This window comes from Asparagus officinalis, chromosome 8 (genome assembly GCF_001876935.1).
Source record: "Asparagus officinalis chromosome 8, Aspof.V1, whole genome shotgun sequence".
NCBI lineage: Eukaryota > Viridiplantae > Streptophyta > Magnoliopsida > Asparagales > Asparagaceae > Asparagus > Asparagus officinalis.
Genome location: NC_033801.1, coordinates 119,442,938 through 119,466,272, shown reverse-complemented (window position 1 = coordinate 119,466,272; position 23,335 = coordinate 119,442,938).

Genomic DNA, 23,335 nt, shown 5'->3' with positions numbered 1-23,335 from the left:
AGGAATCCAAATATGATATTTCCTATTTATCTTCTAGGTTGTGCTTATGTGATTTATGCTCATTAGCATTTAGCACCGACGTCTTTAGCAGATGATATGTATTGATGAACTATAAGTGTGTATGTTTGCTTATTAGAATTAGAAGTGCATATCATGTTTAGTTAGTTTCTCACCTGTATTCGATGTTCATTTTGCTGAACAGGGGGTAGTTGTGGTGACATAATCTACTTTGTAATAGTTAGGTTGAATATTGATCATAGTCTTTTTAGAATTTGTTTTCTCTATTTGAATTGAGAAAAGGGGCTTGATAGAGTTGGAAAGACATGGGAGAACAAGTGAGAGAAGAGATAGCGACTGATTGGAAGAGATGAATTCTTTTTGTATATTTCAATCCATATTTCTGCTTGATAATTTTTCAGTCGAGCTGTAAGGTTTGAAAATTAAATTCTAAACAGAACAGCGAAAACACACTGATGGAAGGTTGTTCGTGAAACATTGAAATTTCCAAAAATTCTTGGCAAGTGACAAATTTCTCTCAAGTATTTACTTTCTTAAATTTCTCGCTGCACCCACAATCACAACTTAAAAAGCTTTTTCCTAGATCACCTTTTTCTTTTCAGCTCTTTCATCTTGTGTCTCTATAGTTAATCCACAATATTTCTTTTTTTAACATTGATGCTTAACCGTTTTAGAATTTACATACATCTTTCTTTCCAAAGAATTTCCTCTTAGTTGAGTTTAGGTTCTCTTATAGCCTAAGCTCTTGACAAGACCTAAATTTTATCTAGATACATTAATTAATGAAATACTCACTGAGTCCATGAATTAGTGGTGGGAGCTAAAATTAATAAAATATTTCATAGAATCAAGTGCAATATGAGAACTTGGATTTAGCATAAAATATTTCATAGAATCAAGTGCAATATGAGAACTTGGATTTAGCACAATTGATCAGGAAATATAGGCTGCTTCTCCAATTATAGTATGATTTATTTTCCAAGGATAGTCATCACTTTCTTGGCCTCTTATTAACTTGGATGCATAATATGTACGGGTGTGTGTGGATCCACATATATCTGATGCAATCTGGGTCCGTAAATCGGATGCAGATTCGGATATTAAAATCCTAAACTGGTAGGACACAGATACAGATTTGTATATCATATAATGCTCTAAATTGAATACTTTTTTGAATACGGTATTGTTCCAGATACTGGATTCGGGTATTTGCATATTCAGTGAGAATGTGAACAGGTGTTTTAACATACAGTCAGCCTGCATCCGCACTTACCTATTTCAAGCCCTTGTGATTTCATAGCTTTAATGACAAGCGCACAATCTGCACAGTTTCCAAGTTATTAGCTAAAGAGCACACAGACCACACACTCACCAAGTTCCCAACAATATATAATCATATTGTATAAGATGGCTATCTGGGCCTTTGCTACCTATTTGCGTTTAGACTTTAGCTTTACATGCAAATCAATACTAAAGTGATCTATTTTTTTAAGGAAAGAACTTTATCTATTTACACATCTACTTTTCTACTTATTCCTGAGAATAATTGTCAATATTGTGCAAGCAATTCCTAGCTGTTTTTGCTACAAATTCTGTCATTTTTTTGTATTTTCAAATGGAAATGGGTTAGTTTTTGTTTTAGTGTATAATCTGCTAGGATTTTCTCCAGAATGCTCACTGTGGTTTGGTAAAACTTGTTTCTTAACTGTTTCAAATACATGACATTATATATGATCTGGAATTTTTAACTGATAAAAGTGGTGACCATGTCTCGATACCATTCACTATGATATTTTGTATATACTACATAATAAACCATAGTGAAATTAAAGTAGAATTAGAAAAAGAATGTGCACGTTCCAGTTTATATATAATAAAAAATAAAGTAAATCAAATAAATCAAATCACACCAAACTTTTTATAGAAAGTCTCCATGTGCTATTTGCACAGCTCGAGAGCTACACTCTATAATTCACTGCATGCAATTCTTCGCTCAAAACTACAAATATAGACAAGTACGAGCTGGAAATATTTACATAAGATGCCTAATATGAGTCTACAAACAAACTAACATCAAATCAAGTAACCACATCTCCACATGGTATCTTAAGCATTAATAATAAAGTACATGGAATCAAAGAAACTGATCAAGGTTTTTAGAGAATAATTTCTAGTATGTCTTGATCAATTTTTAAATTTTGATTTAGATTTTTATTTTGGAAATTCTTAGATTGTTCGATATTGGGTCTTTAATTTTTTTTTATTAAAATGGGAGTTTAGAGGTATACATGGACGCTGCTATGCTATTAGGATTAAGGCTGAGAAACCATGTGTTATAATTTGTAGCTTCACAAAAAAAGAATTTTCAATATCATTATTTAAGGAGGTTTCATTAACTTCTTCCTTATTCAAACACTTGCACGAAATATATGCTAAATTATTTTTTAGGACATTCAAATGTGTGCTACACAAAAGGTTATCTTACGTAAATGACAAAATGCGACCAATATATAATGAATCTAAAAAATAAATTAAAAGAACAACTCTAATTTATTTAAAATAATTTATTTAAAATTATTTTTTGTATCTCTCTAACTTTTCATCATTTTTTAACCTCAAGAATGAATTATGTACATGCACACATAGCGTGCACAAGAAATATATTCCTCATTAATAGTATTTTGGTGAATTTCTAATAAGCCTCCTATGTTTAGTAACATCTTTTTAAAACAATGTGTGAAATGATGTGCACTTTTGTAATATACTTTTACGTCTAGATTAAATAATTTAACATTTTTTCATATTAATGCAGATATTCTACTTGGTTGGATTTGCCTTGTTTTTTTTTAAAACATTTCTAAAGTTGTTCGTGATTCAGGTGAGTGAAGCAACTTTCTTCTCTTTTCTCTTTATTTTATTCATAGTGATAGTAACTCTATTTCCTTGTATTTATCTTTTTTTAAATATTTATTATTTATCTTCTTCTTCATATAAGCAACTTTCCTTATATGACTTCAAAAAACAGAATTAACCTTAGCATATGAGATATTTGTGATTACTGATGCATGTATAGTGTACAAAATTTTTCAAAAAAAACCTCAAGTACTATTGAACATCAATTAAAATATACTTATTCTCTCAAATTATATTCACTACTATACTTATGTTAAATAAAATCAATAATTTAACGCATTAAATTTTCTTTTCCTTGTAGAAATTTACATTCTGCTTCTTGGATTGCATAATCACTATACATTTGCATAAGAGTACCTTCTTCCAAATGACTTCAAACCAAGGTTTGAATTCAACATAAATATATATTATTATTGTTTTATGTGTATTTATGTTTATTAATAGTATATTTCATTATTTTTTAACAGAAGAACACATTCTAATACATGAGAGTAGAAACACCAAATATAATCAGTTGAATGTTGATCAGAAGAGAACTTACATTCAGAAGGTCATTGATAATAATAGAAAGAGGAAAAGGAATGATTTTGCTAGCAGTAGTACCAATAGCAAGCGAAAAAGTAAGATTGATTTGTTCTGTGGAGCGCAACAGCGGGAATATGAGCATGGAGATTTGCATAGATTAATTTTATAATTTATTAAAATAATTACATGATTTTATATATCTAAATTTATTTAACACTAAAAACTATTATTTTTTTCTAGGTCAAATTAACCATGAACCAGTATGTTCTTTATTACATAAACTACGCACTCCAAAGTCTTGTTCATTTTGTGGAGTAAAAAAGTTTGAACACGAGCCACCAACATCCTATTGCCACAATGGTGAAATCCACCTAGCAGATGTGAATGTTAATGACGAGTTATATGCCCTTTATACAGTACAAACCCAAGAGGCAATTGAGTTTCGAAGACAAACCAGAAAGTATAATAGCATTTTCTCATTCACATCATTTGGGGCAAGGTTTGATAGAGAGCTTGCATCAAACAAAAAGGGTATTTTCACATTTAGAGCACAAGGACAAATATATCATAATCTCTCCTCTCTAATTCCAGAAGAAAATAAGCCTTCATACTTTTAACTTTACTTCTACGATACGGAGAATGAGTTGCAAAATCAAATGGGAATATTAGATAATGCAAACATGAGTACGACTACAACTAAAAGATTGATGGATATATTAGAAGGAAACTCATATGTAAAATTTCTGCGGAAACTGAATGATTTTCCATCTCTTGAAGACTTCAAGATCATTATAAATAGAGATGCTGTAGTAGATCAACGTGTTTACAACTCGCCAACAGTGGATCAGGTTGCAGCTGTCTGGGTAGAGGAAAATAATGAAAATGTTCCGTATGAGAGAGAAATAGTTGTCCATTCATACTCCAGAAAGAATCATCAAGTTAAGCACTATTTTGGTTGTTATGATCCTTTACAATATCCTTTACTCTTTCCAGGCGGAGATGTTGGATGGCACCAAAATATTGAAAGAAGGGAGAAAAATGATATTCGCCGTTTAAAACAACTAAATACAACATCTCAAGTGACTCAACAAACTTTTACATCTGCAGAAGACATATTTAAATGAGAAAGGGAAGGTAAATCATAATTAAAATTGTTTAATAATATTAAAATATTAAAAATTAACTTAACCTGCAAACTTGTAGGTGTTAAAGCACCAAAGGCGGGAAGCGTCTCATGTCGAGAATATTATTGTTACAAGTTCCAGATAAGAGACACTTGACAATCTACTGTATTTACATCGGCAGGCCTGTTGTTCTATCAATATGCTATTGATATGTACATAAAGCTTGAAACAACAAGACTTAATTATTTTAGAAAGAAACAATCAGAAATCAGAGCAGAGTTATTCCAAGGCATAGTCGATAGTGTAGCTGTTGGGAAGCAAAAGCATGTCAAGTCGGAAAAAGAATAGTGCTGCTATCATCATTTATTGGTGGTCCTAGAGATATACGTCGCAGATATCTTGATGCAATGTCATTAGTACAACGATTTGGAAAACTAGATATTTTCATCACAATGACATGCAATCCTGAATGGGAAGAAATCACGGAGGAGCTACATCCAGAACAGACACATAATGATAGACCGGATCTAACCTCTAGGATATTTCGAGCAAAATTGCAAGTCCTGAAAGATCAGCTATTTAAAAAGAAAATCTTTAGAAAAGTTGCTGCCCATGTTCATGTCATCAAGTTTCAAAAAAGAGGGTTGCCTCATGCACACATGTTAATTATTCTAATGGGAAAGCACAAAATCGTATCATCAGATCATTATGATAAGTACGTATCAGCAGAAATTCCAGACCAGTATGAAAATCCAATCCTATATGAACTGGTAAAAAAACATATGATGCATGGCCCTTGTGGAGAGTTAAATATGAAGAATGTTTGCATACAAAATGGCGAGTGCAAGTAACACTACCCTAGAGAGTTTTCTCCAAGATCAGTACAAGCGAAAGATACTTACCCAATTTATAAAAGGAGCAAAAATAATAGAATAATGTTGGTTCGAAATAAAATCCTTAATAATCAATGGGTGGTACCTTACAATCCATATTTGCTGACACGTTATAACTATCACATCAATGTTGAAATATGCTCAGGCATAAAAGCAGTGAAATACCTTTATAAGTACATATATAAAGGCCATGATAGAGTGGCAGTAAACATTGAGTATAATGAAGGTGAAAAAGTTGTGAATGAAATCAAAAATTTTCAAGATGCAAGATAGGTATCAGCTCAGGAAGCTTTCTGGAGAATATATGAATTCCATCTTAATGAGATATTCCCGGCTGTCATTAACTTACAACTTCACATGCCAAATCAATAATATGTTTCTTATTGGAAATATCAAGACCTATCGAAATTGATTCACTTAGAACATGTCTCCAAGACGATGCTTACAGAATTTTTTACTGTGTAAAAAAATTAAAGAAGGTAACAAGAAGAAACATGAAAAGGACCACGAAAAGGAGTTATTATATGTGGAATTTCCTGAATGTTATGTTTGGGATTCAACATCAAAATCTTGGAGTCCAAGAAAACAGAGACAAGTGATAGGTCGAATAAACGGGGCTAATCTAATTGAAGGAAAGAGATATTACTTGCAACTATTGCTTACTCACGTTAGGTGTCCGACATTATTTGAGGATCTACTGACGGTAAATGATATTCATTGCAAATCTTTCAAGCAATCAGCCCAGAAATTAGGTCTTTTGGAATCTGATGATAGCATAAGAGAGTGCTTAGATGAAGCCATCGTCTTCCAAATGCCAACAACACTTCGATGTTTGTTTGCAACTATATTGGTTCATTGTGAGCACACAGATGTTAATCATTTGTGGGATCAATATCTTGAATCATTATCTGAAGACTTCTCAAGGAAACCACATGCTACTAGAGCTTCGGTGATAAATGATACTCTATTAAATATTAACTTCTACTTAGAGAGTATGGGAAAGGATATTAAAAAATTTGATTTGCCACCTTTATAAACAAAAACCATTACAGAGGAAGGTTCATACCCAAGAGAAATAAAAGAAGAGCTAGATGTACAAATCCCAACTGATGATCTAAATGCTGCAACAAAACTCAACTATGAACAACATACTGCATACACTATAATATTAACACGAGTTGAAGCAAATAAAAGTGGAGGTTTCTTTATTGACGGTCCTGGAGGAATTGGGAAGACTTATTTATATCGTGCTCTACTTACCACAGTAAGATCGCAAGGTATGATAACTCTTGCTACAGCGACATCAGGTGTCACAGCTGTAATAATGCCTGGTGGAAGAACAACACACTTCAGATTTAAAATCAAAATCCCAACAACAGATTCATCTATGTGTGGTATATCAAAGTAAGATGGGACATCAAAACTGATTGGAATAGCTCGTCTAATAATTTGGGACGATGCTCCTATGGCTAAACGCGTTGTAATTGAAATATTAGATAGAACACTAAGAGATTTAATGGATCAAGATGAACCATTTGGCAGAAAAGTAATTGTATTTGGTGGCGATTTCAGACAAGTTTTACCAGTGGTGCCTCGCTCAACAAGATCACAAACTATCAGAGAAAGTTTAGTAAGCTCACATTTGTAGAGCAAAATATCAAACTCCAACTTTCAAAAAATATAAGAGCAAAATTAGACACAGCATTCAGTGAATTTCTTCTTAGGATTGGGAATGGAGATGAACCAACAGTGATCCAGGATCTCATAAAACTGCCTAATGCAATGTTGATCCAGAATTAAGGTGATGACCTACCAGAAGATTCTCTCATAAATTTAATTTTTCCATCTTTAGATGAGAATTTCAAGTCTATTGACTATATGAAAGATAGAGCTATCATTGCAACAAAAAATGAATATGTTAACATGTTAAATGATAGACTAATAAAAAGGTTTCCAGGAGAAGGAAAATAATTCTATAGCTTTGATGAAGCAGTTGATGACACTAATCATCATTACCAAGAAGATTTTTTGAGCACTCTGCTCCCTAATGGACTACCGCCACACAAGCTCATGTTGAAAAAATATTGTCTAATTATTTTACTAAGGAACTTGGATCCAACTAATGGATTGTGCAACGGTACAAGAATGGTATGTCAAGATTTTAACTACAATGTAATTCAAGCTAAAATCACAATGAGCCAACATGCTGGGAAAGAAGTTTTCTTGCCAAGAATACTATTGTCACCAGCAGAAGATGAAGGATTACCATTCAAGTTCAAACGCAAACAATTTCCCATAAGATTATGTTTTGCAATGACAATTAATAAATCCCAAGGGCAAACAATACCTAACGTAGGTATTTATCCTGAACCAGTGTTCTCTCATGGGCAATTATATGTTGCTTTATCACGATGTGCTTCTATAATGACAACCAAAGTCTTAATAACATCAGATGGAAAATTTGCAGAAGAGGAACAATACACAAAGAATGTTGTATACAAGGAAGTTCTCCAGCCAAAGGATCACGAGGAATAATTCAAATGACAAATAACATTTTTGAAGGTTAGGAAATTTATATAATAAGTAGCTACAATTTTATTAAAGTTTTTTTTATTAAAAATAATTAAAAAATATTACAATTCATTATTACATCATTCACTCTGTTCGTTCAAAATCATGTACTAATCAAAATTAAAATAACTTTAAACATTGTAAATAATATTAATTAATAAATTCAAATTACTATAATTAGTGTTATACCTTTGATATAGAAATAGTCTCATTTTATTTTCTTTTGAGTTTATTTAGTACTTCAGATGCGTTGTTATTTATATATAACAAACTATTCAAAATCTTGCAGGAACAATGTCATCCATCAACGAAGCACCAATTCCACACATCCAAATACGCCAACTAAAAAAGTTTCAAAGAGAGTAGACCATTCATGTTGTTATCCTAAGAACTATTGAGTCCTCTTATGAGAACAACAAAGGATCAGGAAAACTACTAAAAATAATTTTTGCCGACTCAGAGGTAATGTAGCAATATTCTACATGCTATAATTCTATTAATAATTGTTGATACTTATTCTTAAATAAAGTAATACATACAATGTTTAAGTACAATATGCATTACTTTTTATCATGCCATAGCAATCGTTATTTAAATCTATGCAGAGCCTTCTCAAAATTTTTTAAATTTATAAATTATAAATATAAATTAAATTATAATTATTGATGCTTATTCTTATATTAATTATTATCACCTTACTGTGTATAAGATCATATAAAAATAATTCCTGCATTTATTAAAGAGGTAAGTAACATGTAATTCATTTTCGCAAATTTTATACAACAAATATCATGCTTTCTTCCTAATTCTATGTAAATTAATTGTCTACATATGTCTAACAATATAAGTAAGCAAATAATTTGCATATGACATCAACACAATATTGTATACACACTGCAACAAAATAGTTATTATTTAGACTAAATTTTTAATAAGCATATTGACCATAAATTTATTATTTAGTTGCATGATCAAGCTAAATTTTTAAAAAATGTAACTTATAAAGATCTGTAAAATGTAATACACTAGCATTAATTAATACATTTATACATAACTTACATCATCTATCACTTATCTTATTTATCTTAGGCTTAAATGAATGTTAATGTATTAGTTATTTGTGAGATAATATTAATAATATTTGCTGGGGGAAAAAATACAAGGTATTATGTTTGGAGAAACTATTGAAATGTATAAGCACATGCTTCAGAAGAATCATGTTGTTTACATCTCAAATGGAGAAGTCAAACCAATAAACCCGCTTTATGGAAATGTACATGAGTCAATTGAGTTGACATTGACTAAGAACATTTCTACCAAAGAATCAAAAGCAGAGTTTCAATTTGATAAGATATTGAACAACTTTATCTCAATCAAAGACGCAATTTCCAGCAAGGATACAAGGAATATAAGTAAGTATTTGTAAACACCTTTTATTTTTAATTTAAAAATTTATAAATGAATTTTAAACTTGTTATAAATTTATGTGCAGATGTTCTTGCAATGATAGCAAATGTCAAGCCTATGATCAAGTACGTTACAAGATATAATAAGGCGGACACAAGGCGGAACATCATTATAGTAGACAAAGAGTATACACGCATGCTTTTATTTCACAATAAATTAATTATTCAAAATATACTATATTAACCAAAAATTGTCTAACTTTTCTTACACAGTGAGATAACATTGTCTGTAATTTTATTCGGAGATTTAGCTAACAATGAAGGTTTAATTATTGAAGGCAATATGAATGAGACAACTATAATAGTGGTATCAGATTTTAAAATATCATTGTACAAAGGTAACATTTTTTATTATTGAATTGTAAATTATTTATCAATAAATATCAAATTCTAATTATAACTATTATATATGCAGGGGAGATGTGCATGACTTCGCAAATTGCATCAACAATATGTATCAACCCTGAAATACAGCTTGCTAAGGACATGCAAGAATGGTAATTCAAATAAAAAAGGTAACTTAATAAATTAAAATTTTAATATTTTTAAAATTATATGCAGGGCTCTTTCAAAAGACAATATCAAGACTAATGGTGCTCCATCAAGACTATTTAAAAATGCAGCGAAAATGAATATTGTTGACATTATGCAAGCTTCACAAAAATCATCAAAGGTATGATATTAAAAATCCTACTAAAAAATATTAATGAATCAAGAGCTTTAGTTTCAAAACAAGCTGATATAAATAGATCTTGTTTCATTGATGTTTCAAATACATTTATAATTATTACTTTTACATTAATTTTTAAAAAAAATTATTTTTGACTATCTTTTTTCAATTATTTTATAATTTCTTATTTTATTTACTAAATATATGTAAACTACGATTATAACTAACTAAATTTTTATAACTTTACAGGTACAATATGGCAGCTTTACTGGAAAAATAACTAATATCTTAAATAGGCATGAGGCTTAGTACTACTCTTGCAAAGGCTGTAATAAAAAAGTAGACAAAACTATTTATGACAAATGCCAAAATTGTCAAAAAAACAATGAAGACAGTATACCGAGGTAAAGTACTATCGATTACTCATGAAAGAAAAATATAAAGATTAAATATAAAAATATCATCTGATGCACAATGATAATACAAAATATAGGTATGTTGTTAAAATCATAGTTGAAGATGAGACAAATAATGCAAGAGTGACACTTTTTGACGCAGCAGAAACTTTGATAGGATGCAAGGCTCAAAAATTCATGGATGATATAAAAGAGGTAACTTCTTACTTTATTATATTTTATACATATAAAACAATATGTTTCATGTATAAGATCTTAATTTTTTCCTCATTAAAATAGAAAAATAATCAGAGTTCATTCTTTCAAAAGTTTGTGCTCAACATCAGAAAGACATACAAGTTCCTTGTAAATTTGGATGAGAACTCAAAGGATGAACGTGCACAAGGAAAGATAATAGCATAAGAAATCCAAATCCAAGAAGACATCACAATCAACAATGATGACGATGATTCAGTTCTCAATTTACCAAAAAAGAAGATAAATGTGAAGAAGGATTGATCAAGGGCCCACAAAAATTAAACATGAATAATTTTTAATTTTCATTACATTTACAAATTGGTTGAAGGATTTCGAATGAGCTTTTCATATGCTTTTAAGATTATGAACTAATGAATTTAATTTGTTAGGACAATTTATGATTTATAAACATATGCTCATATAGTTGTTTGATAACTATTGCATGCTTTGATTGTTATTGCAGTTATTATCTTAAATTTAACATTCAATTGTGTGAATCTAAATACATATTCAGAGAATAGTTCACTTTATTACTTTAAATTTACATGTCAACTATTTTTTACTTATCTATACTACACACAAACTATTGTTGATGAGTCCTTTGCAAGAAATCTGATGACCAAGCACAGCTTCCTGAACCTGTTGAGAGGAAACAATAGCTTTCTACAGAAAAGGTAGCTAATTTTACAAAATCGTTATTCTAATTTATTTCTTTTAGTAGCCCAAATTTATTTGTTTCTGTTTTATGACATGGCCAGGTTCTCAGTGTTCTTAAAAGAATAATCAATGAAGATTGCCTACTACTAGGTTTCAAACCGAAAGATGATTGTCCGGATTAGATGATATTACGACTTCTTCCTATTCAACCACCTACTGTAAGACCATCTGTTATGATGGACAGCTCTGCTAGAAGTGGGGTAAGTTTGTTCTGTTTCATAAAATGATGGATAACCTGTATAGCATTACAAAACCATTGCATCACATTTCTTTTTTCCTTTTTACTACAAACTATTCATGCTTGAAGAAATATATCTTGATCACGAAATTTTTGTCCAAACTATTCATGTACATGAAAATCCATTCGCCAACCCTTTTTCTTGGACATATTTCTATAGTATAAATTTGACTCATACGAATCATATGTCAATTAATACCTTTTTCTCTCGCTTAATCAAAGTTGCTGAGAATAGCAAGCAACTCGGATTATATATGATTACCTTGTTTATTGAAAAATTAGCAAGAAGAAACCTTGAGCTGTCCATTAATAATATATTTGGTTGAAATTTTTGGTTTTCATTTGATCATGTAATTGTTGTCCAAGCCACATTCCATTCTATTCAATGTGTCGGCTAACCCTTTTCTTGGCCACACTTTAGTAGTGTAAATTCGACTACATGTGAATAAAAAATGACAATTCAATACCTTTTTCCCACAAAGCTCCGCTGTAATTTTGTTACTGACTCAAATTTTAATACAATACAGTAATCTGAGTATCAACTTGGATTATGATTACCTTTGTTTCTTTAAAAATAATGAGAAGAATAATACGGACATAATTTCGTGAGTTTTTGACCATCATTCGAAATAGCAGTTTTGCTACATATGAACCAAACATGACAATTTAATGCCTTTTTTATATATGAAATGTGATTGTAATTTTCTTTTGCTTAATAAAATTTTAATAAAAGTAATCAACATGGATTATGATTACCTTGTTTCTTGGAAAATACCAAGAAGACACCTTGAGTTGCTCATGTGATCATGAGTAGATGTCATTATATTCATAAAAACTATTGAAATTTAAAGATGGCACAACCCTTTTTCTTGGACATGTTTCGATAGTTAAATTCTATCGTATATGGATCAAATGTGACAGGTTGATACCTGCTACCCCACTATAAATTTTCTATTACTTAAAACATTTCAGAATAAGACAGAGAGCTTCATATCAACATGGATCATGATTACCTGGTTTCTTAAAAAGTAGTGGAAGAAACCTTGAGTTCGCTGGTTATAATATATTTGGTTCAGCTTTTTGACCCTTATTTGATCATGTAATTGGTGTTGAAATAGCAGTTCATTCTATACACAGTTATTATTCAAGCTCAGATAGAAGAATCTACCGGCCAACCCTTTTTCTTGCACATATCTCAATTGTGTAATCTGACTAAGTATGAATCAAATATGTCAGCTTAATATTTTTTCCGAACCCCACCAAAATTTCCTTTTACTTTAATTGAAATTCGAGTATAAGACGGTAATCTGAATATCAACTTGGATTATGATTGCCCTCTTTAAAAAATAGTTGCTAATCTGTGTCTAAGCCAATCAACATGGAAATATTTCATGAACTGGGCTCTTTGTTAGTCCATTTGTTCCCTAAAAGACTGCTTAGTGCTTCTACTGAGAACACTCTTGCTTTTTTAGTGTGCGATGAGAAGTTCTTTTCTGAATTGCCAAGGGAGGCTTCAGAGGTAGCAGGATGTTTCAGTTCAAGAGTAAGGCGTCTGCTCCATCTCCATGTTGCTCCTGGAGGTATTCAGAGATATATGTGGAAATTGCATCATTGCTTCACAGATGATCAACAAGTCATGGTTCAAGAAGGAAGGCTTTTACTTGATTATGTTACCATGAATGCTATTGCTATTCGAAAGATATTAAAGAAGTATGACAAAGTAAGTAATTCAACACTTGTTGTGTTCCAGATATCCATTGTGTAAATTCTTACGTTATTAGTTTAAAATATGGCAGGTACATGGATCTGTTACTGGCAGAAATTTTAAGACTGAAATGCATGATAAGAGGATTGAACTTTTGCAGTCACCTTGGCTAATTGAACTAGGTGCATTTTATGTAAACTTTACGGGGTCGGACATTGGAGAACCTTGAGAATTTTTCAGAAAATTCTCTTGTGATTTAAGTGGTGCACAACCTGTAATGTCTATGACCTTTTCTGACTCCATTAAGTATGAGTACAGTCTTACATGTGCTATTTGCCTGGTAAGATGCTTGCTTCCATTCTTCATAATGTTAGATGTTTACTGTTCTGTGCTTTATCTAATTTAAGAAAAAGATTATAGTATTCCATTTTCATAGTCCAAATATTCAATAATTTTGAAATGCAGGCCTATTTGTAAGAGGATTTTCCCGTCCTTCTCTTTTCTAAAACCACATTTGTTACTTCACTACTTCTCTGCAAATTTCTTTTGATGATGAATTTAACTTTTTTTCCGAGGGATATGATGAATATCCTCTTGTTCCATGCATAAAGTAATAGTTGGCAAATACTTATGTCGAGAACAATCTGAAAGCCTGACTGGTTGATGGTTGGACTAGAAATTGTTTGTTCGATTTGCTATCAAATTTGCATTCAAGGTTTTATGCATTCACCTGTTAAGTAATCACGTTTCTCCATTGGAGCAGATTTTGGTGCTTTGCAATTATCTATATTTTATTTTGTTAGTTGAAAATACTTGGGACCCCCCTTCAGATTATTAAACATGTTGAATCAATGTTATCATATGTATCTTCATGCTCCCTACTTGGCGACCTCCTTCAGATTATTAAGCACGTTGAATCAATGTTATCATATATATCTTCATGCTCCCTTCTTGCTTGACTGTTTTAATACTCATATTTCATCTCTTTGCTTTGTTTGTTCTTCTCATGATTCTGTCTTCTTTATTAACTATTTTGATGTATTTTTCTTTTTATTAAACACCTAGCAACCCATGATAAATTTTTTCATCCCCTTCTCTCTCTCCCCCACCTTTTCTACAGGACACTGTATTTAATCCATATGCTTTGAGCTGCGGACATCTTTTCTGCAAAAGTTGTGCTTACTCTTCAGCTTCCGTGCTGATTTTCCAAGGTATCAAGACAGCATCTAAGAAAGTGAAGTGTCCTGTGTGTAGATCAGTATGAGATGATTTAATTGTTTTATTCATCAACTTTATTATGCTTCTTGACTTGTATTTTGCGTGAATTATCTCCATTTTTGTTGCAATGTTGATCCTGATACTAGATTTTCTTAATGTTTTCTTTTGCATATATGAGACACTAATCCAAGAGTGTTTTTGTGAAAATTTCAAATTTTATGTTATCTGATGGTTCTCTCAGACTTCATAGTTTTTATGGAGGCAACTTGTTTGGCTCTGATTTGCCTGCCTGGGAAGTGTTTTGTTTAGAACAGAACTAACTAAAATCAACACCTCAAAATCTCAAGGAGGTCTTCTATTCTAACTTGTAGGCTTGTTATCTATTTTCTTAAACATTCGCTCGTTAATCTTAATATGACCATTGGATATACATTAATAGAAAATGTCTGATTGCAAGTTCTTCCCTATCACATTTGAAACCTTTTCCATTTCTTCACTACAGGTGCAAATTTAGTTTAACCCTTCATTTGTATGAGTATAGATACTCCATTTGATTTTTTTGTTACATCTCCTTTTGTTTATGTTTGTTTGCTGGCGGGGTTTCTTCTACGGGGAGAGGTGCCCAATCTAAAGCCTGCATCGATTCAGCTATGCCCTCACATTGCTAGGGATTGGTTTTACGGTGAAGATAAGGAACATAGCATTAAAGTGGTTGTTCCAGGATTGTCTGACTGTGGCCAGCTTCGGTGATCAACTGTTTGTGGTTTTTAAGTTTTGTTTTTGCATGTAACATGTGCCTTATCTTCCCAATGAACTTGTGACTTGGCATATTCTTTCATGCTGCTCTTTTCTTTCCTTTACCCAGTGAACTAATGTGATGTTGAATATTAGATATTTGCAGCTAAGATCAACTAACTTTTTCTTGATTGTGCGGTCACTTTTATCACGTGCACCATATATATGGTTGATTAGGTTACTTCTCTATGGACACTATTCTAATTAGTCCTGTGAGATAATGTTTAATTGGCATTCATCTTGTGTATTGTGTATAAGTTCAATGCATAATTATGAAAACATTATTAATTTTGACTCTTGTAGTTTCTTAATATGTATCACGTACAATGTATGTATCCATATGTTTGATACATGGTTTAAATTAAATAAATCTTAATGAAATGAATCAATAACAAAAGTATAAATTAAAAAATTTAACACGTGCATTGCACGTGCAATCCTTACTATTTATCTTCAGTAAAACTTTTACTGGTTTTAAATGGATGAGTATAAAATCAAATGGATGTTATTAAAACAATATTGGATTAAAATAATTTAATCCAATATTTCAAAAATTTTTACCATGTTTATATGATGAAAGTTAAAACACAATTTTTGACCGTGTTATTATCCCAAAAGTTGTAAGTGATCTATTGTTTTTTCTTTGAACTTTTATACAGTGACATGTAATTGGGTGTACTTCTTGTTTCAATAAAATGTTACTGAATTTTTATTTTCAGTTGTTTGCTTCTTTGCTACTGTCATGGCTAATAGCATGTACTTCCGGGTTTGAGGAGCATGAAGCACCATGTTCAATATCTTTTTCACTGAGGTCATTGTGTTAATTTTAGATACAAAATTTGGAAAGGATGGAATACACATTCTCAGCCGTGGTTACATGACTCTTAAGGTTATAGTTTTTTTAGCCATTTATCTTCAAGTTTTTAATTGTTTCTTTTTTGAGGATAATCAGTCAGCAGTGAACTTTTGATATCCATGTTACAATCCTTTTGCAATTTTAAGAATCAACTGTTTCCAATATTTAGTTTCTTTTTTTTAAATTTTACTTTTAACTAATTTCTGCTATGGGATATAAACATGGACAGTGGTCCAGTTGCAACCATTCTAGGTCCATGAATATTTAAGGCCGAAGGTGAATACTATTTACAATTATGTATTTCATTCTGAATTTGTTAGTAACATTGGATGCTACGCATTTCAGTTGAATACTATTTACAATTATGTATTTCATTCTGAATTTGTTAGTAACATTGGATGCTACGCATTTCAGTTTTCTTCTTTTTCCTTTTCATTTTGCGAATAAGCTTTAGTCTAATATATTTTTTCTAATGATGGTCCTAATTTTATACGGTTATGAGATCTGTATGAAAATGATTTAATTTTTGATAAATTTGAATGCTGTATTAGTGGTGATGGACAACGGGTGGCCACTGGTTCATACAGGTATTTGTTTCTTGTTAGCACCGACTATCACATTGCTAAAAAAAATTAGGTTTAATGAACACATGCCTATTTCCATGACACTAGCTATCTTTTCCACGTATTTGGTTGTGCTTCTGGAAAAAACGAGGCAACGACTTTGGAACTCAGTAAGAATCCTATGAGGTATAGTTGTGATCGATGATCATGAAAAATTTTGTTTTCTTCAATAGAAAAGGAAAAGATAAAGAAACAATAAAAGATAAAGAAAAAATCATGGCCCATTTAAATTATTGTATTTATACATTACGTATGTGCAAGATGACGTATAATCAAAAAGAGGTCTTCTACAATGTGAGAAATACAAGTATCGGTAAGTTATTATTAATTTTTTCTATTTAAACAATTTAATCTTTTTGGCAAGTACCAATAAGTTATCATTGATTTCTTATTTTTTTAAAATTTAATCTTGAGAAGAGTTGAGCTTGTCTATTATAAGCCACATGACTATCTTGAAAGGATCGGCAATTTTAAGGCAGCTGCAAGGGTGGCCTTGAGAAGAGGTGACCTTGTCTATTATAAGCCACATGAAGTTTATGACCCAATGAGGTTTGTTAATTTGCTTATATGAGGTTTACACTTAATATTTCTTATTGATTTGATGCAGCTTCAGTAGAGTTTATCAAGTTTCAGTTTTTAAAATAACCTCTGGTTGGGAACTGCATATTTAGATTTGCATCTCTAAATTCAGCTTTGTTCATGGAGTTGTAATCTTTTTCAATGTTTAAAAAAGGTATTTTTGAATTCCTAAATGGTCTTAATTTTTGCCTAATGGTCTTAACTCAGATCAGTGATGAAGTTGCCTTCGAATTACATATTTAAAAGGGCTAATTTGTATAAATTTTAGAGTTCTATTTAGGGAGAACCAAGGCCGAATTGAGATCCTCCTATGATGATGATTTTCCTATTGTTTTAGCTTTCAGATAACAACAAATACCCATTTGGTAATGACAAAAACATGGTCATGAAATATGCTATTTATAGTTATGTGACATTGATTCTTCTCTTGTCTTCTGAAACCAGTTGAATTTAGGTTTGATGTACGTTTCTGACTTATTGCTCAAAACCACAGGTGGGTCAATGGAGACCTGTGGTCTGGCTTCTATTTAAGAAAATTCCATGTTATGCCAACTGGGTACTTATGACTTTATTAGCTTTCATTATGTTTTGCTCACAGGATTCGACTGACGTCTTTGGGTTAAAGTCGCTGAAAATGAGAAACAATGAATATTCTGCGAATTTAGCTCATGAGAAACAATGAATATTCTGCGAATTTAGCTCTTTTAGGTAATATTTGCTCTTATAGAAGGATGTCTTCTTCTTTATTGACTTACAATTTCAAGAAATTTAATGTGCTGTGAGTAATCAAAAATCGTATTTACCATGAGGTTGCATGCCAATGGACATTTGACCCCTCCTCTACTGATAGTTTTAATCAAAAATCGTATTTACCATGAGGTTGCATGCCAATGGACATTTGACCCCTCCTCTACTGATAGTTTTTCCCGTTGCACAAAAATAAAGGCAATTAATATGCCAATGGACATTTGACCCCTCCTCTACTGATAGTTTTTCCCGTTGCACAAAAATAAAGGCAATTAATATTGATAAATTGCATGATCGACATTAATGCCTTAGTCTTAACAACACACACTTAGGAGTTCCTTTTGTGCTATGACCACACATTGCTATTAGTAGCGATATTTCAACTTATATATACATGGAAGGAGATCTTTTTTTTAAAAACTTACATCAGGACCATTTTGATATATGCAAATATAATAAGTACATCTGCCTTCTCTTCTGCATGTCTTACCTTGGCACCCCTTGTCATAAAGGTAGATCCAAATCTGAATGTAATTCTGACAGCATGCCTGACTGTTTATGTTTCTGATTAATCCATCAGAATGACCTTTTTGGCATCTCATTGTTATTTCATTTTGTGACCAGTATGTGAGCAAGCATATACCAAGGCTTAAAATTTGGATCCAAGCATCGAGCGTAGCAATGTTTTACAATTTAAGACTGGTTTGATGCCTGTAATCAAGGTACTTGTGTGTATTTTGTGGCAAATCCACCCCACATCCAGCCCCCCAAACCCAAAAACCATGCGCCACCACCACCGCCCACACATACAAAGAACCACAGATGAGACATAAATATCAGAAGTTGATATGAAGATTCTTATTTGTCTTCTGACCGTATAATTTTGTGTATGTGTTCTTAGGCGCATACCACACAAATAAGGTGGGCGATAACATGTTTCATCCCCTAACATTGCTAATTTGCTTTCTATTTGGTTAAAATTCTGTTAGGACGTACATATATCAATGTGCATGCACACTGCAGCACACACATGATGGCAATTCATAGATATTTCAGACACACACTTACAGAAGGAGATTGTTGGCATTGTTGCTATGTCTCTGCTTATAGACTTTCGGTGCACTTTTGTATAGATTAAATGAGAAATTTGTTGAAATAGACTGAAAGGGGTAAATTGTATAGCGTGTAATGAAAACAATTTGATCAAGAGATACAAATGTCAGTTCTAAGAAATCCATTACATCTTTACAAAACATTGATGCAATATATACTTAAGGCCCTTATGCTTGAAACTTTACTGATTATCTTACATCTTGTTTATGTCAATTACATCATGAGTTCTGATGAAAATATTGAATGTGAAAGATGACCACTTGCATAATAAACCTTTTAGATTAGATATACAATATTTTCTTTTTTATTTCCTTTTTTAATTGAGTGGAGCGGTTCTTTCATCATTTACCTTGGGGAAACTAATGCAACAATTTTTGTTTTGTTGACAGGAGCTTTGCAGATGGGTTTTCTAATCTTTTTATCAACAATGATCAAGATATAAGAGGACAACACGTTGCATATTCGAGCAGATATCAGTAATATTTGCATTGCGAAAACTCTTCATAGCATCCTTCACATTAGTTTTGACATTCTTTCCAACCGGTTCTTTTGAACGAATGGAGGAAGAAGGAGATGTTGCAAAAGCTTGCTAAGAAAGATGGTGCAATTGCTCGTAAACGTGATATTGAGCAATTATGGAAATTTTACGTCAGCTATAAAAGACGACATCGTGTTGATGATATCCAAAAGGACCAACATAGATTGCTAGAATCTGGAACCTTCACCACAACAAACTTGGGAGAGTATGTGATGGTTTTAGATGTTCCCTCTCTATAGTCCGTTATATAGAAGACAATATTTACATAGAAGAATGTATGTTTCTTTGTTAATCAAGAAATCTTCAGAAAGTAATAGATCCCTCTCATTTCGTTCTTCCTGAGTTGCATCCTGCCAATTAACAACTTTCTGATTCCTACCGAATCAAAGAATTAGTTAGACTTGTTCAATAAAATCTAAACTATATATCACTCTAATGATGCTAAAATGTTGCATAATTGTACCAGGCTACAAGCAATAAAAAAATATTGGGAAGAGGAATAAATGAAACTAAATTCTGTAACGAATGTTAAAATTTTGGCGGGTTCATTGATGTTTAATCCTAAATCTTGATCAATCATTGCAAGCCATGAAGCTCAGCATCTACAAGAGGGGCATGCCAGATACTTCATTAATTGTTTTGCTAATCACATAGATTATAGTAAATCAAAGCTCTTAAAATTTTCTAGCTAAATGACTATCTATAATGTAATCCTTTCATCAATCCTAGATGTTTTCGTCGAAAATTGATGTATTCATTACGGTATTCATTACAACTTCAATCGTTACAATGAAAACAAAAAAAAAGATTGTCTTTTTATAAGACTTTTACACAATGAAAACAAAAGTTTACAACTCTCGTCAAAACAAACGCAGAGGACGTTTATCACCCGCTGCTTTGCGTGGGATCTTTGCCTGTGCCGGGGTTTATCCGTGGACCGCCTTAGATCTGGATTCGGTTGATGGAAAGTTTGGCAGAGCTTCGCCTTCACCGAGGAAGTATTTGATTTGAAGCGCTGAGATCGACCAAGCGAAATCATGGCTCTTCTCGAGATTAAGACCAAGCCTAATCTCAAGGGACGGATGGACGGGGTTCAGATCCTTCGAATAGCTCCTTCTTTATGCCGAAGTTCGCCGGGATCTGATTTGCCTTCGCTGAAATTCGTGCTCATTGACTCCTCAATCCACCAGCACCTCCACGTCTTGATAATAACTCCGCCCCCCTAAAAGGAGGCCCTAGGCTTGTATTTATAGGACTTCGGAAGCGGTTATTTGGATGAGAACAAGTGATTTGGTTCTATCTTTAGTTAACAATAGCCTAACCACGTTTTGGGATGATGTCAAGTCAGTTGGGAACCCTTGGAACAGATAAATCCTGTGAAAACAGCTTTAAAACCATCAAAATACGTTTTATGTTCCGGACTGCGCGGCGCGGGTCGGACCAATCCGACCTGCACAATCGTGGGTCGAACCAATCCGACCCGCGCTTGTGCGGGTCGGACCAATCCGACCCGCACAATTGCGGGTCGGATTGACCCGACCCACACAATTGCGGGTCGGATTGAACCGACCCGCGCTTGTGCGGGTCGGACTGATCCGACCCGTGCTTGCACGGGTCGGTTCGTTCCGTCCTGCGCTCGCGCAGTTTTGTCGACTTTTCCTTTTTTCTGTTCTCTTTCTTTCGAGACTTGTTCTTTTCGTGTGTTTGGCCGATTTGTTGACTTGTATGCTTCGCCGTGAGACCGACTGTCGAACGTGCGTTGGTTAATATACGCGTGTTGATCAATGCACGCGGACTGATCGGCGTGCGTGTGTTGACCGACGTGTACGAGCTGACCGACGCGCACGAGATGATTTGACGTGCGCTGACTGATTGGCAAATTTTCTTGACTCGCCCGTTCATTGCTTCGAGTTTCGTGCGGAATCTCATAAACAATTTTAGACGTCTACACATACCCCCTCCAAAGTGTTTTAGCCTCATTCTTTTATAGAGGAGTCTGAAATGCTTTGGATATGATGGATCCCCACTTTCAGTCAGTGTTAAAGGACCTACAGATGGTTTTGATTCTTGACTTCTCCATATTTTAGCATATTCTGTGTTTTGTCGAATAGCTAAGATTTTCCCGGTACTGCGTTTATCGTCTGACCGTTATTGAAGCCTTGAACCAGAATTGGTGAGTAGACTCTGACTTGTGCTATTGAGTTGATTTTTGGATTAATTATCTGCATCGCAACGCGTTGACCAGCGTTGACCTAGGGCTACGCGTTGCTCCACGTTGACCTTAGGGTTTCGAATTGATCGGCGTTGACTCTTTATCGCAACGCGTTGACCGACGTTGACCTAGGGCTACGTGTTGACCGACGTTAACCTTAGGGTTTCGAATTGATCGGCGTTGACTCTTTATCGCAACGCGTTGACCGGCATTGACCTAGGGCTACGCGTTGACCGGCGTTGACCTTAGGGTTTCGAGTTAACCTGAGGAGAACCAGTTTATACTCGTGTACTCCTGGGAGTTTTCGGGAATTAGTTTAACCTCGTATACCCATTGGAGGTTGACAGGTTATTCTTAAGAATTATTATACATAATATTCTCCAGGAACTTCCCGTCAAAAGTGGGAAACAGTTTAGACTCGTGGTCGCCAATTGGAGTTTGGATTTCGAATATTCCGATAATAGGCGAAAAATCACGAAATCACCCAAAATATAAAATTAGGTCTCGAATATTCCAAAATATGAAATTGGGTTCCGAATATTCTGAAAATAGACGAAAATATCTCGAAATTATTTGGGAGACGGAATTGAACTCCGAAAATTAATAGACGAAAATATCTCGAAATTATTTGGGAGACGGAATTGAACTCCGAAAATTCCAAATCTAAGTGAAAATGCCGTGAAATTATCTGAGAGATGAGGTTGAACTCTGAACATTCCAAATATGAGCGAAAATGCCGTAAAATTATCCGGGAGATGAGGTTGGACTCCGAAAATTTCAAAAACGGACAAAATCAGGCGAAAATACAGCAAAACCAGCCCTGAACTGGGTCTGACCTGCGTTCACACGGGTCAGATGAATCCGACCCGCGTGATCACGGGTCGGATTAATCCGACCCACGAGCACGCGGGTTGGACACAAATCCGACCCGCGGAACGGGGGTCGGAGAGGGCTCAAAAGGGATAAAAATCCCGATTCTCTCTTTTGTTCTTCTTCTTCAAACTTCGGTCCCAGCTTCCTATTCCCCCAAATTTTCGGTTCCTTCTTCAAGTTCCAGTTCTTTGAGAGCTCTTCTTCCTCAAACTCTACTCATCCAAGAATTCTTCTAAGATCAAAACTCCTCAAGCCCTTTAAATCTCTCTTCAATTCCTCTCCCTCTCC